The 12219-nt window shown below is 41.9% G+C and overlaps 1 protein-coding gene across 6 annotated transcripts in view; it reads left to right on the top strand.

The window, feature by feature from the left end:
* SGCD (sarcoglycan delta) overlaps positions 1-12219 on the top strand; it is a 326687-nt gene that overhangs the window by 126244 nt on the left and 188224 nt on the right. The gene's annotated exons all lie outside the window — the stretch shown is intronic.

Here is a 12219-nt window from a genome sequence, read left to right as displayed (position 1 = left end):
TTATTGGCTTTTCTAACTATTTGATAGCATAGCTCCAGAGCTTGTTTTAGGCAGCGATCCATTTATGCTGCTCATCTGTTCATTAGGTGGAGGAGGAAGCCCGGGTGTAAGGTTTGATTAAGAAACTTGTCTGAGTTGCACAAGAAATCTGCAGTAGAATAAACCCCAGAAATCCCGTGTCTGTTCTAGAACATTAACTGCACTAGTTTTTTATGCATTTATGTGTCTGTAAATATTATCTTTGGAATCTCTGTCAGGCCATAAAAATAAGTATTTAATAGTTAGAATGGGAGTGATATGTCAGACATCGATTGAAATTCCATTGTGCTTTTTATTTTAGCATGGTATGAAAAATAACAAAGTGAAAATCATGTTCAGTTTTGCATGGAAAAATACTTTTCATTTTTCTGAGAGGTGGTTCGTAAGTGAAATCCTTTATAAAATGCTAGAATAGGAAAGCACAAATCTGTATCAAGTAAAAGTGTATCTAGATCTTGCATTGTGTTCGGTCTGTGCTTGTACATACAGGTGGAAGGTGCTGCACTTATTTTTATTTTGGTGTTCTAATATTTCTCTGCTAAAAAGTGGACCACTTGCCTTTAGCCAGATCACAGATATTTGTTTCCTTTGTCATCTCATTCCTTTAAAATCTAAGTTCTTCAAATAGTCAGCACTTGTGTATTTAAAAACATCATCAGTATTATAATTATAAACGTGCTTCTTCTCCAAGAGATGTAGAAGTAACTCTGATTAATTAAAGGCACCTTTAGGTGATGCCATAATATAAATAAGTCTGCCTTATTTCTGCAGCAACTGGAATAATGCCACCAGTTGTTAGTAGTTCAAAATTCAGGGCATGGAAAGGACTCTGAGTAGAAAATCCAGGCGCAAAACGTTGCATTGAAAAAAAAGGTTGAGGAATAATAACTGAGAGGTAAATGGACTTGTGCTGTTGTGACTGTATTCTGGAAGTTAATAGTTGTGCTTTTAGTAAATACAAATACAAATACTAATCCACCTCTACACCAGTGGGGTTCTTTTTCTCCCTTTCCAGTATGAACTAGCAAGCCTGTAATCTGCATTCTGGTGTGTATAGAAATGGCACAGCCAACAGCATAGCTTGAAGGCTGTAAATATTATCCCATATTTTTCGAGTGAGCCTTTAGCAATGGAGCTATGTGTTTATGTTCCTCATTACTCTCATTTTTTTAAGAGTGCATTCATAAGTATTAGAGGTGATCAATAAATCCTGACCTACCTTTGCAAGTTAAATAGGCCTGATTTGAAACTACCATGCTTAGAGATTCAAATTTGCTAACAGTGATTTAAGAGCAAGCGAGGTCCATTTACATGCTATTTACTTTCCACTTTTGAGGTTTGAATTGCATTGGAAAATTTCTCACATTGGCCATTTGAACATGGAAGTAGCAGCTAACACTTTATTGAGTGTGCCATTATGTAGGAGCTGCCTTCTTACCTCGCAATTTACTATATCTTGCTGAAAAAGTAAAGTGATTAATGCATAAGGAAAATGCCTGTGTAGAGTGAAGTCTCCACAAACTTTGACTCTATGCAGTATTTTCTGTTGGTTGCTTTTGGTTTTGGGAGATGTCCAAGGGGAAAAAAATATACAATAAAAAACAAACCAAAACACACAAAAAACCAACCAAACAAAAACAAATACAAAGACATTGTGAAGATCTGAATCCTGTCTATAAAGATGTGTGTTCATGGTGTTCGTGGTGCACAGATATAAAATACTCCATGACAGATTTGTTTGTTTGATTTGGTTTGGTTTTTTTGTTATGCAGGTGGAGTTGTTTTGAAGATTTATTCCATAGAGACCTCACTGACAATATTAGTAGCTTAAAAAGTGTTCAGTATAAGCTTTTGAAAGGGAAACAGCTCTTCACAGCCCCCAGCGGCTTGGCTGGTTGGGTCCCTGCTGCTCACTGCAGCACAATGGATTGATGCTGTACAGCAGTCTCTTATTTTCCCATCTCTTTCAAGCGTCTCAGAACCTGAAAGCCGTGTGGAATGGTCATGTGTCATGAAAGATAGGTTTGGTGATACAAATTAAATACTTCATTGGCTTAAAATTAGTCTGAAAGGTACAGCAGTAAGGAGGTCATTGAGGCAAATGTGCTGAAACAGAACCTTCCAGCAGGAATGTTGTGCCCTGCAGATGTTGTCTCTGTTAGAGAAAACTGGTTTAGGATGTTTTAAATATTTTTATGGGGCTTGTTTGTCATAGACATCCAGCTGTCTCTTGGACGGGTTTTTGTTACTCTCATATGTAATGTGGTGCCTCTGGAGGTTGTGGTTGAGATTAGGTATAATACCTGCATTTACTGCGAGTGTGACTTAGTTTCACCAGATCACTGTGTGCCAGCCACTCTTCCTCTCCTCTGCATGGTTCAGATTTAGAGCAAGAGGCGCGTGGACTAAGTAAAAGTGATCAGAAGGCGCTATTACTCAAATATTGATGGATGCCTCTTGTTTTAAGCGGGTTTTGTGTGTGTCAGTTGTGACGTTAGACTTGTGTGCATGCATGTTCATACTCTGTTGGATTAGTTATTACTAAACATTGTTATTGATGAGCCATTTTGTTCATAAATGGTTTTATGTCTCTATGACCAGTTTGAGCCCTACTATGCACACTGCTGGGGATGAGGTCGTATGTGACAGCTTTTGGCCCGAAGAGTTTTCATGCTAAAAACCAAAGTGTAGTGACTGAATGAGACATGATTGCCAGCAAACGCGGAGGCGACAGATGAAGCACGGTGGCGAACATGAAGGATGTGCAGAGCTCCACGTGTTGCGGGGCATCGATGATCAAAACTCCTCTTTGTTTTGGTGCCTGTACGAGGCTCACGGCAATCAGGGATTTGGGTTGCTGAGACTAACTCCTGCCTTGTTAACTACTGCTTCTTGATTATTTCTGTCTATATCCATCTGCTGCCTCTTTTCTGTTAGAGCTGCAAATTCCTTAGGGTTCAGACAGCTTTTTATTTTTGTGTTTGTGCGTACTGAATTCAGTGGAGTCCTGGCCCAGGGTTAATGCTAGTAGCTGTTAGCAATGGCATTTACACATGAAAATAAAACATTGGGAAAACAATTATTTTCATGTTCTGATTATCTTTTTTGCATTCCATCATCCTCGCAATCTTTGAAACTAAAAAACTATTTAAATAAATGATACATGATTATTATTATTATAATGTTCTCTACCGCAAATAGTTCCATGCAGGAAATGCAATTTTTTAATGTGGTTGTTTATATATACATCTGTATTTGCCTGGCAAATAGATATTTTTTTATCCTACCGCCTGCTGACTGTTGCTTTCCTAGGTGCTAACTCATATTTAATATAGCTCTTCCATGTATTTGCATGCATAAATACACACTTGTTTTTAACACCTGTTAGCATCTTTTAATTATATATTGACCCTGAGGCTGTTGGCTTTGAGGTCTGTGCAGCCGCAGATAGCTGGATGTTATGTATTGTTCTTCTTTCCCGAGACCTGAGCCCGCCTTGCACTGACCTGCCAGCTGAAGTTTCCCCTTCTGGCTCGATGCCACAGCTAAGTGCCTTTCAGCGACTTATCGGCTATAATCCTGAGCTGATTTCTGAGATGCAATTCACTGCTATGGTTATCACATCAAAAGGGGAGTGATTTACATTTCCTGCACGTCTCGGTGTTGCCAGCCACGGAGAATGCTGCAGAGAGAAAGTTAACACAATTTGATAAAATAACAAAAATGAGCCTATTTACAGTGTTGCCTCTTACGCAGTAGAGGAATTTGATGCGGACACAAAGTTGGTACTAAGTACAAATTTAGGTTCCGCACAGAGATTAATCTGGGGGTTTTTTTTGGCTCCTGGGAAAAAATAGGAAGATTGTCCGTAAAGGCTGAATGTGTGGAGAGCTGTATGCTCGTCTTCGTGTGCCTTTCCTCTTGATCTTGATTTCTTATTGTGTTGCCTCTTAAGTTCTTTCTCTTCTCTAGATATTTATCCAGACTAGGGTCTGCATAACACATTATCTGTGGTTTTTATCTGACCCCCTCAGCCTTCTGCACTTCCATCTCTGAAAATGCATTGAGCAATCACACCAACATCATTTGTACAAAGTGAAACACTTTATGTTGAGATATTTTAAGCACGTCCGTACTGGAAATACCGTGGGCACGGCAGGGCTGCAGCATTTGCTGCTGATTCGCATTCAGCTGCCTGTATCTGTATGCACAAGCAGACTCGGTAATGGCCTCGCATTTGTTTCCTGTGTATCAATTACTGATCAGTAACACACAAACCCAATTAAGGAACTGGAGGGAGGTTGTGGTGCTGGGGGTGGCTGTGCCTCCCCTGTCCGAAGGGGCACCGTGCTGGGACGCAAGTTGAAAAGTCCCTTTTCAGAGTTTGCACGGGGAGGCTGCATACATTTGAGTTTGGAGAGGCAAGGGATGCATCTGTTATAGGTGACTGAACTGATGATGTTACTCATCTCTGAGCCAAATTCCTGCATTTTTGTCTAATTTCGGCTTTATTTAATATTTTTTTTACAAATAAAAATATTGGACGTGTTCACTGTGCTGCAGTCAGGGGTTGTGTAAAAAGGGGACTCAATGGAAACATAAGGCAAAGCACTGAAATTTATTGTGCCTTATCTAGGGTTTTGATGTTGTGTACTTGTAGCTGCAAATATAAAAATATGTACCAATATCATAAACCTGCCAGGACTGGCGGGAGCTCCTCTGCAAGGTTTGTAGACCTAGGTCAGGATGTTTTTAAGAATCAGTGAGTAGAAGTCACCAAAATTCACGTTCAGGTTTTTCTGGACAGGGTGTCCTTTCCCTCCCATTCCACTTGCTTTTCTTCCTGCATCTCAGCAAAGAAATATCTTTGTTCGTGTCTACATTTTACTCGGCTTTCAAAGATTTGAAGCTTGGCTTAGTTCTCCCTTAACTTTAGCAAAACCTTTAAAAGCAGATCATAGCGGTTGACCATGTCAGGAAAGTATCACTGTGCCACCTCGATAAGTTTGTATGCCTGACCTCCTCTTCATCCTAAGTTCTTGTCATCTTTGGTTTCACTCTCCCCTTCCCCCTTTTACTGTCTATGAAGATTTGTGCTGCCTGATACTATCATCTCACTGCACTGTTTGAATCATAATGTGAGTGCTCTGCGAAGAGTTTGCACTCACCCTTCAAACTGATATGTCTGTTTTCATGTATCATGTCCCAAGAGAAGGCTATTTTTAATTCTGGATCCTAGAAATTAAAACCAAGGTGTGCACATGTTGCTTTATCCATACACAGTGTAAAATTCAGTGGAGATAAAATCACAGCGTGGGTTCTTGGCTGGCATGCCGCTAGTCAGGGCACTTCTGCGTAACTCATCTCTTATAAAAAGGGATGCTGTACATCTTTCTGTCCCTCACTTTTTTTTCCCCTCCCCATTCTATTTTTTTAAGAACTGATTTCCTTAGAGAGTTGTTAATGTTCAAGGCTTTTTACCCTGACATTTTGGACAATGATGTGACAATACAAGTGCATCTATTACTCTTCCACTGCAAGCTGACTAAAGCAAAGGATTTGATGGATAATGGCCACATTTTCCAGCAGTCCCTGATATGCGTGTGAGAAGAATGACTAAGTGACCTGCATATAAAACTAAACTATGTCGGGCATGAAGTCTGAGCACAGAACTGCAAGAGAAAACAGAGAACAGGTAGCCTTTCATCATGAGTTCCTTGTTTTTCTCCCATTCTCTCTTTTGCTGGAAAACTGATGCTTTCTGTGTTGCAGCAGCAGTGTGGGAATCTATAATCTCCTTCAAGGGAATGGAAGGCAAAGAGCAGCAGGCTCGTATGGCATGGGGAGCTTTGAGAAAAGGAGTTTGTACAACTGGAAACAGAGCATCACTTCACCTTTGGCTGCTAGAGAAAGCTGATTCTCCTTTGCTTTGACCAGTCAGTTTACACCTGCGCAAATCAAATGTAAAACAGCACTGGCTGGAGCTTGGGTTTGGTGCTGCTGTGGGTGCCTGCAGCCTTCAGGGAGAAAGCGGGGAGAGCTGGAAGCCATTGGGGGTGGCTGGGGCTCTGGACCTGACAGTGGGGCGGCCATTTGAGTGTCACATCCCAGCAGGGCTCTGTGCCCTGGCAGGTAAGGTGTGCTGGCTGGGTGCCGTGTGTTTAGGGAGTTGCTGGGTGCCACGAACTTTTTGCTGAAGCTAACGGTGCTCTGCTTTATATTCTACAGCATAGACATGCTAACGGTGATTTTGAACTTGTGTATTTGGGAGGGTGTGGGGAGGAAGTGGGGTTACAGTGGGGAAGGGATGGGATGCTCGTCCCTCCCTGTCCCCCCAGCACATTGCTTAAGTACGATACCCTGACTGCCAACTCGCATCTCCTCCCATTTTATTTATCTGCCAGACCAGTATGAGAAATGATCCAGGATTCAAATAGCTTTCACGGAACTGGAGAAGGAAAAGTGTAAAAGTGCTTTTACCAAAAGTGGAAGAAGAAGGGTTAGACCAGCTGCACAATGCCTACTTCAAGTGAAATAGGGTGTTGTAGCTGTGATTGGCATCTGCAAATAATTCCTTGCATGGCTTCAAATAAAAAAAAACAGTCATGAAAATATTCTGCAAAGAAATGATGATATTCCATGTGCCGTATTATAGAACAGTTTGCAGAGAAACTTGTGGCTATAATGGGGAGGCTGATGTAGTTCCCCACTGTCACAGCATTAAAACCTAATTGCCCCCAGGTTTCTTGATTATCTCCAACAGAGCTGTCACGTTGCCCCTTTGAAAAATGAATTGACATCACATGCACGAACTTCAAAAGGTCTTTTTTCTGGAAACAGGCAAAATTATTATCAAGCAGTCTCTGGTGTGTTTACCAAACTCTTTGGAATATTGTGCTGAAGTGGGGCCCTGTTGCTTCTGTATCACAAGATAAGCGATTATTCAGGTTTCTTGTTACACATGCGTGTTACCACGCTGGGGCTTCTGCCAACATTTTGTACTTGCTGCCTACATATGTCAGAGTATTATTTAATAGTTGTGGCTGGCATAGGGGCTGTGCGTTCCCAGGATGTAATCCTCTCTCTGGCTGTAGGAAAGGTGTCCTTGGAGCCCTTGCTACTACCTCTTGTGCCCCCTGTAAAATGGGAGCAGTAATGCTGTCCTTTTCATATTGCCCATGTTTAGTGCTTTATCCTGGAACAGTGCACTGCAGCTGTTCAAAATGGGCCCATTTTCCAAGAAAAAGAAAAGTGATATAAGAACACTGAAAATAGCTCGTTTTTGGAGCTTCTAACAAGTACAAACTCTTTTCCTAAATAACTGAATATACTTTCCTATTTAATTGGAGATATTTCCAGCCTATCTTGTTCTGTAGAATAGCCCCTGATTGATAAGGAGGATTTTCAAAACTCTAATCACCCAGCTCCCTGTGGCTTTTGGTAGGAGTTTAGCAGCTGATTTCCCTTTGTGGCTTTACAGTTAATCTCCCAAGGACCTAATCTCCCAAGCAGATACATGTGCTACACATGCAGACTCCCCCCTGGTTGCAGCGCGGTGGCCACGTGAGCTTGTGTGTAGCCCTAACCATGGCACCAACAGGGTTTTATGACTCGATGAACCATGCTGGGCTGAGCAGGGGCATTATGCTTGAAGTTTTTTTAGTGGCTAGGGGAGAAAATGGCTCAATTTTAGGTTCCAGCTGTCATTCTATGCTCCTGCAATGGTTAAATGATTTTACAATTGTCAAAATGCACGTAAAAGAGAAAGAACGCTTCAGATCTTTGGAAAAGATTCAAAAAGCGGAGTATTCAGCTTTCTGGATTATCTTTGTCCTTAGTGTATAGGAGGTATGGCTGTTCAGAGTGAGTTCAGAACAGTTAGTGTTGTTGTAGGACTTTGGCCTCATAGTCTGCTCCAGGGTGGGTGGAGATGAGAGGATGGACAGCGAGACCAAGGAGGTTTTCTCTCCAGGACCTGCACTCGCGCAGTCTCTGGCACCTGTTTGACATGGCCCAAGCACAGCTCTCTGACCTGCGTTCAATGGGTAGATTGCAAATGGCAAAGATTTGGAGAGATTGGTGTAGTCTGAAAACAAGTCCTTCCCTCCCCTGCAAATACTTTCTGTTTGGTTTTGAAGGGGCAAGAGCTATCAGCCAGCTAGAACCAGCATAGCCATAACAAGTGATGCCCAGCCTGTTCAGAAGGCTTTGTTTTGCGTAGCATTAAGTGTTTTTTTGTTTGTGCGAATTAATTACTGAAAAAGAAGAAAGCATGTAGCCTTTCAGAAGTCATGCTGAGACTGAAAAAACCAAAGAGGGAAAGAGGAAAATGCCTCCAAACGGCTGAAACAGCACATGGAATCAGTCACCTGCAGGGGATGAGCCCAGCGCAGAAGGAGGTTTTGCTTGGGGATCAGAACTGGGATGAGAGGGCACGTGGTCTTCAACCAACTAAACAACCCACCTGCACTGCAGCTGGAAAGTGGATGGAGGTTTTTTAATCTTTTCTGAAGGTGTAGAGGGAATTAGTCACTGTTGGCATGAACTAACAACCCTCTGCATGTGTCATGCAGGTGCATGTGCCCAGGGAGCAGGAGGCACCGCTGCCAGCATGAAATGCAGCAGGGCGACAGCTGGCAGCCGTGCATTAGCGCGGTGATAATCCTGTAAATGGAAACGCTTGCAAGTGAGAAAAGATGAAAGTGTGTATATGCTTGTAGGATCCTTGTTATCATGTTACCTTGGATCTTTAGGGACAAAATAGCCACTCATGCATGGAGAGTAAACAGACGCACAGTATGTATAAGTAATGTGTGGAAGAGGAGCTTCTGAATGCAATTTCCATCTTTATTTAAAAACCTGCTACTTAGGCAAATGATTATAATTCCAGTGACACTAACTAATCTGTCAGTAATTAGGATAGGAAATGGGAATGTATTCCACGGAAATGATCTTGATGTTTCACCAGTACAATTGTACACCAGTCTTCTCGAAAAATAAGCTATCATTTGCCCGTAGATTTTTGGAAAGCTATAATTTAGCTGATTAAAAATATAATCAAGAAAATTCCCCTGGAGAACTCCATGTTGGGTTGAGAACACTAGGTTTAGAATAATATAATTAATGGTGGTTTTGCTGCTTTTACTCTGTCTTGTCGTAGCATTGCTGATTATGTAAATAGTCATAATAATTCCATCTTCTCTCAGCATCAGTGACGTCCTGTGAGCTCAGCCCTTCTCCAAGCTCAATGGGGCCATGTGGCCACTGGTTTTCCATAGATGCTTTTGCCGCTCCCTTTGTAGAGCTCTTCTCTAGCAAGGCGTAGGCACACTCTTCCTGCATTTAAAAGAGAGACCACTTATCAGATGGTTTTCAAGAGTCTAAATTGTATATGAACTTCTGTGTGCTTGTGGTTATAGCTTTGGTAGATGAGTCATGTTGGAGAAATGTGCTGTTTTGAGAGAAGAAAAAATGTTTGAATACATTTCTACGTTGTCTAACAAGTGCTGACAACACACTTACCATTGTTTAGGTAGTTAAAAATAACCCCACTTATTTCTCATAAAAATGGCCCTTTTGGCCTTATGCTCTTGAGAATGTTAGAACAACTTTAGGGAAATGCTTTAAACTACACTTGTGAAAACAAAGGAGCTGCAGCTCTGAGGTCGAGTCTCCTCTGGCATTCAGCACTGGGTGTGCCCTATGTCGCCCAGAATACCTGCCTTTAAGTATATAAAATTTCCCAAAATAACAATGAAGGAGTGTTAGGAGAAACAGTTCAGAAAGTGATGACACAACCGTGAGAGATGAGGAGTTCCTGATGCCGGGAGCATTAAACTTTGTCCCTTCTGATCTGCCAGCCCTGTAGCTGGGACTGCTAATTTTTTATCTACTCCTAAACATGGTGTTGGAATCGGCTCCTCTGTCCAGGAAAATGTACTTTGTAATGCCAGGTTCAGTATCTTGCACAGAACACGGTAATCAAGTGGGTTTATTCCTTGGCTTTGTTCTCTATGGGGAGTAGATTAAGATCACCAGACATATTTCACTTGCAGCCCAAAACAGGTATAAATATCTGTTTTGGAGGAGTAAGGCAATACAATTCCTACCTTACATGGTATGCCCCTCTTGAAGCAGGTCATTGTCAATGAAAAAAATCTCTCACTAACCTTTAAAATGAGTTTTCCTGTAATTCTAGTTCTGCTGAAGGGTAAAACTGTATACGGTAATTGAATCAGTGGTGCATGCAGACTGAAATTTTGCAGGATGAAATTATGGGCTGTAATGGATTGTCTCTGTTTTCCTTTCTCTGTTCCTTCTCTTGTATCATCTTTCTCTTTGCTTTTTCTTCATCTCTTATTTCTTGGTGTTAGAATTGGTATCTGAAAAGGCTGAGTGGTTTAGTGAGGAAATCTGAAACTGTGGTTAAGAAAAACTTGGATTTTTAATCTGTTTTGAACTCTACACCTCTCAGTGCCCTTAAATCCTTAGTAGAGTAGGGCACCTCATACAGGTGCTGCCAGGGAGCCTCTCTTAAATGTAAACGTGATCCTCTGATCTCGCTGTCATGGGGAGAGAGTGATCACAGGGATGCTGGGAACTATTCAGATCTGTGGCATGATGATGCTGAGCCGAAAGGGTTTCTTTTTCAGCAGGCTGGAGGTATGGAACGTTCAAACAGCAGCACAGCTTTGCTGGGGTGTAAGGAGAACTCGTAAGTCTGCACATAAATCAGACGCAAGGGCTGGCCGTGCACGCCGCAGTCGGCAGAGCCTGACGCGGGCAGGGAGGTGTGTGTGGTGGTATCTGCAGCAAGGACAAATTCACCTGTTGGAAAATCGGGAGTGAGAACATGCACAGCTGTTTCTTCCTCCTCGGATGTCAGCCCCATGTTTTTGTTTGGTTTTGTTTGTTTGTTTGGGGTAGGTTTTTTTTGGTTGGGTTTTTTTTGTTTGTTTTTCTTTCCTGCTGTAATGTAGAGGCTGTTCAGTCTCTCATTTTAGGATGCGTTCTTTCTTTGTAAGGTGCCTGATTACAGCACATCTCTCAGCAGCCAAAATTGCCTGACAGCTTTAATTCAGGGAAGTTTGTTGGAGCATCTAAGTTGAGCCAGTAGCAGATGTTGTCTCAGTCAGGTGTCCCTTACCCCAGACTATGGGAATGTTTCGTACATCTTTTCAGCTTTCACATGAATTATTTCAAATGAGCTATTCCCCTTGCAAGGGTATCTGGGAAATGTACCATTGTTTCAAGCTGTTCTTTCCTTTTTATTTTGGTTGTTCTTTCCCTTTTATTTTGACTATTCTCTCATATCTTTCTGAAGTCACAAGCCAAAAGCTCATTTTAACAGTGCCATACCAGACCTAGACTGACTAGTTTTAAGGCAGCCCAGAATTAAATCTGTGCTTATTCAGCAACTGCTAAAACAACAGAGACTGCTTTCCAAATGCCAGATCAATTGTGGATGTTGGAACAAGAAATTGAGTTTCATCAGGGTTTGTCTGGGTGAAATAGGAACCGCGTCTCGACAATGTGGTGCCTCAAACAGAGCAGAGCCCTGTAAGATGGGCCCCAGGAGACTATTTTTGGCAGAGCTGTGGTCAGAGAGTTTGGCTTAGAATTGCGAGCAAAGCAACAAGTTTCTGATAAATGTTTTTTTCTATTTTTGGAGAAAAATGCGTGCTGTGCTTTGTATTGGTGGGCTGGAGGGAGGAGGGAAACTATATAAAAATATAATGCTGTGATCAAATTCTCTTAGTACAGCAAATAACCAAGAAAAGCCCCGAATACTGACTAGTCAGTGAAAGAAGACAGAAAACAATCACAATTGTTTCTTCCCTACTGATCCTCACTGAACTCCATCTCTCCTGGTGCTTTGGCTTCTCAAAACCTTCAGCTTGCACCTCTCCAAAATCTTCCATCTCCAGGCTCTGAGGGATGTCCTACATCAATCCTTTTGGCTGTCGGCCCGTTTGCCATTGCACTACATTGGACCAGCCTTTCCAGGGTTGTCCTTTGCTGCCACCAGTAATAAATCCCAGCGTATTGACCAGAAAGGCTTACATGGGGCCTAAATTCAATTCTGTTATGAAAGGCGAATTCAACTATGAGATTTTTTTTCTTTTCCAGTATGTGCTGGGAGGCTGCATTAGGATTTAGAAGTAGGGCTGAAAGTTTTAG

This window comes from Columba livia, chromosome 14 (assembly GCF_036013475.1).
Source record: "Columba livia isolate bColLiv1 breed racing homer chromosome 14, bColLiv1.pat.W.v2, whole genome shotgun sequence".
Classification (NCBI taxonomy): domain Eukaryota; kingdom Metazoa; phylum Chordata; class Aves; order Columbiformes; family Columbidae; genus Columba; species Columba livia.
Note: the sequence above shows the minus strand (reverse complement) of the source record. Positions and strands in the feature narration are given on the sequence as shown.